The following is a 4,374-nucleotide window of genomic DNA, read 5'->3' on the forward strand; positions in this document are numbered from 1 at the left end:
AAATCGTGGTGTATAGGGTCACAAAAGTGAAACCTCTTTTGTATCTTAACAAGTTTATATTCTTATTTAGAGTTAATGCACTTAATAGTCATAATTAAGTACAACTTTAAATCCAAAACTAGATTGAGTACACAATTACTCTATCTCTCGACTTCATTGTTGCTAGTCGTCATATTCTAATCATCCTATGTATCAAACATAATGATGAAAACCACCACCGGTTTCTAATATTGACGAAGTAATACTAGCAAAACTTATGTTTAACCAAATAAACACTTAACGAAGAAGGTCCCATTAGATGTCACACAACTAACTTGTTGATACTTCAATAATTTGGGGTAGTTTCCTTTCTCGTGTCTAACATTTAAGACAATGGAAACTTTATCGGTCGGGATTGATAGGTTTAGTATCGTCATTCTCAACAACTTTACCTTTAACATTACCTTGTATCAATTCCATTATAATCTTTACTTCTTGAACCTCGTCCTTATCTTAACGGTTTAAGAGAATGCTCCCACTTAATTCAATGAGTCTTTGCTTTGAGAAGCAAAGTTGAATTCATGAAGATCACTCTTCATTTGTTCGTTTTAGTCTTAAAACTTTCATTGAAGTGGTTGCGTTATTTTGGTCAATTACGAATTCTGACAAAACTAATTACCAAAACAATTTATCGCTTTAATGTACTTAATTCAATTAAGTACATGAAACATAGTCCATTGTAAGTAGAAGTGTTAGTCAAGAATCAAAAACCTGTTTGATAATGAATAACTTTAATCTATACTCTTTATAAGAGATCCTTAGCAATGGTTAATACGAGGTCTTTAGAAGAAAATTCAAATTTTGTCTTTAGTTACGATGTTTTAATGGAGTTTTGAATTAAAAACGAAATGATATCGTATATGAATAGTGGTAAAGAAATAGAACAATATAAAAACGGAATAGTGGAAAACTTAACATTTATCGTTTTATTAATACTTGAAAAACAAGTATAGCATTTATATAGTGACCTCTACCCAACTATGATAAATGATTCCAAGACCCAAATTCATATCGACTTAGGCACGGTATGGCCGATGAAACCCTTATCAATATAACTCGGTGGATTAACACTTTAATCGATTCTACTTTTAGAACTCTTGGTCGATAAAAATTACTCTAATATTTATCTATAGCCCGGAACACATGCAACTACGGTCGCGAATACTTCCGTTGAGCTCAATCCAAATTTCGAATAAATGTGTCCATGATCCAAATCCACATCAACTTGGGCACGGTATGGCCGATGAAACCCTCATCAACATGAATTCGGTGGATTGACATTTATCACCCACTTCCCCTACGTAACAAGGTTTGTACCCCGGTAGGGCCGAGTGCACTCCCTCGCGAAATAGGTTTTCATGGTTTCTACTATTTGGTAAGGCTATGTCTCAATTGTTTGTTTTAGCGAGAGGTCATGTCAATTTATTATCTATCACGTTTTAAGTGAACTAAAGCGGTGAACTACGATAATTCGAATTGACACGGTCGATAAACTCGATAAAATGACAATGCATGTTTAGTTATGGCGATTTAGCGATGCATGTGACATAAAATAAAATGCAAGCATAAAGATAAATAAATCCTAGTATGGCCTTTCCTAAAATAGAAAAACTATTAATCTATTACAAATTCGGAAACCAACTCCATTGGTCCCTGGAACTTCGGTTGTGGCACGCATCTCGAGGTAACACCGTCTTTATGTATCGCCATTCTTGAAGTAATCCGTCTTTAGGAACTCCGGAATGAATAAAATTACATAATAAATTACATAATTTCCTATTATACATTTGTAACTAAAATAAAATAAATCTATTAAATTACAAAACGGTGATACGAGATCACAATAAAATTACAACCGAATCGATATTCCCATACATTTCGGGAAATACCAATTAAAATCTAAGGCCATACTAAGTAAAATTACATAATTCAAAATTACATAAATTAAAATTATGACAATCATAAAGAAAAATGCAGCATTATAATATGTATGAACATGCTTAATTTTATGCTAAATCGCCTTTTAATTAGCCAATATCGTATATTACTCGGTTTTTACGGATTTGCGTGATTTCAACATTTTATAATCACAAAAATGCATAAACTCATATTTATGCATAAGTTAATTACCCTAAACTCTTAGGACTCAAAATATAGTCTCCACTAGTAATTTGACCATAATTAACTTTTATTTACAAAATTGTTCATAATTGGACCAAAATTACAAAAATAAGCTATTAAACTTCAAATAAATCTAAAAATTTCAAATAAATTTGAAATTTGAAATTTAAATTCATGAACATTCTGGAAAAATTCCATGACACTCATAATGTTCAAAATCTTAGGTTAAAAATTTCGAAATTTTCCGGAAAAACAATGTTGCGGTTTATCGATTTTAACTAAAATAATCATAAAACATGAGAAAAAATTATTTTTACTAACCTTTCAATTTTAGATCTGAAAAAGATAATAAAATTCAACATTAGACGTTTTTGCTAAGTCATAGATTATGTTTTATTAATTTTTCACTAATAATGTCACTATTTATGCTATTTTTCTTCAAAAATTCATAAATCATGCTAAAAGACTTCTTTATAGCCAATTATTTTACACACATTTTGTAAAATTGCATGTGACAACATATTAATTTTCTATGACCAGATGCGAAATTTAACTCATATTAACCTATTTTTCTCTTAAATCCGAATTTAATAATGAAAAATTCATTTTTCGAGCATAACAAGTCCAAAAATTATGAAAATTTACAGGTTATCTCAAAATAATATATGTAACAACATATCCAAAAACCAACTTAAAATTCGAAGTATAGCTAATTTTCGACCAAAAATGACATTTTTACTCATAAAATCACATTTAAATGTCATTAATGTAAATTATGAACAATAAAAATCCGAAAAATTAACCAAAAATCCTAAAACACTTTAGGACCAGAAATATTAACATGCATGTAATTATTTCGTGATATATCATAATAACACAAATTTTTACAAGTTTTATTTGTTATTCATATAACTCGGAAAAACTTTTAACCAATTTGCATGCAAACAACCGTGGCTCATGATACCGATTGAAAGAAATGTAGATTCATATACATGTTAACATACTCATATATGTCTAAACTAATTTGTCATAAAATTAAAATGGATCTTATGCATGCAAACAATAATATTAATAGAGGAGAAATCATGTCCTTACATAGTAGATTTCGGCTATTAGGGCACAAGAGAGATCACCTTTCTCTCCTTGTTCTTGAGCTTTTCCAATGGAAGAATAAAGATCTAAGTGTAAGATCTCTCCCTATGTATTATACCCAAGGCTTAATCACTTAATCTAATTAATATTATTTGATCTAGTATAATATTAATTTAGGAGAAAATTGAACCAAAAACTTTATAAAACTCTTATGTGTTTTCGGTTTTTAAGAGAGAAGAAGAGAGGATTTTCTTCTCACTAGAACTTGTATATTGGATGAGTGAATTAGAATGAAAAAATAATACACTAGCTTTTGTATATTATTAGGTAAAATTATAGAGAAAAACAATGATCATTTTTCTTCCCCAAAACCGTGTAAGAGGAGCTTTATGGGTGAGCCAATGCATGGAGAAATTGTTCTTCACAAGGAACAATAGGCTTGCATGGCTAGGTTCCTTTTTCATCATTGTGTTTATCCACTAATTACAAACAACTTATAATTAGCTCAAACCCTTCTAATTTTCGGCCCATTCTATAATATGGATTCCATATTATTTTTGTCAATTGTCTATATGTTACATGTTACATGTCACATATATTTGTTATGTATTTTTAACATATTAAAAATCAACGTATTAATAAAAATACGTCACATACAAAAATCGACTTAGTAATTTCATAATTACTTGTGCCAAAATATTTTACCAATTTATAAATCGTATTTACAATAATTCATTCAATTCCGATTGTTTCTTTAAACAATAATTTCATCCGAGTAATGATACAATTCGATTACTCAGACCGTATCTCATTTAATCACATTTCAATTTGATACGTAAATTTTACTTCCAAAATCGTCCGTCAATTTTCAAGTAATTTAATTAACTCGCAACGTTATACGATTAATTAAATAATCAATTAAGTGTATTGCCCTTTAGGTATGACCTAGGGGTCAATGATCACCACCCGTCACACACGATAATGTCAAACTCTAGTCAGCCAATCATTACCGATATATGTTGACCAGTTGACAGTAACAAAATTACTTCCCAATTGTATTCTTTAAAATGAGATTTAATAATGATATTTAAATCATGTGATCGCACTATTGTTGAGGACACA

Source organism: Silene latifolia, chromosome 2, assembly GCF_048544455.1.
Source record: "Silene latifolia isolate original U9 population chromosome 2, ASM4854445v1, whole genome shotgun sequence".
Lineage (NCBI taxonomy): Eukaryota > Viridiplantae > Streptophyta > Magnoliopsida > Caryophyllales > Caryophyllaceae > Silene > Silene latifolia.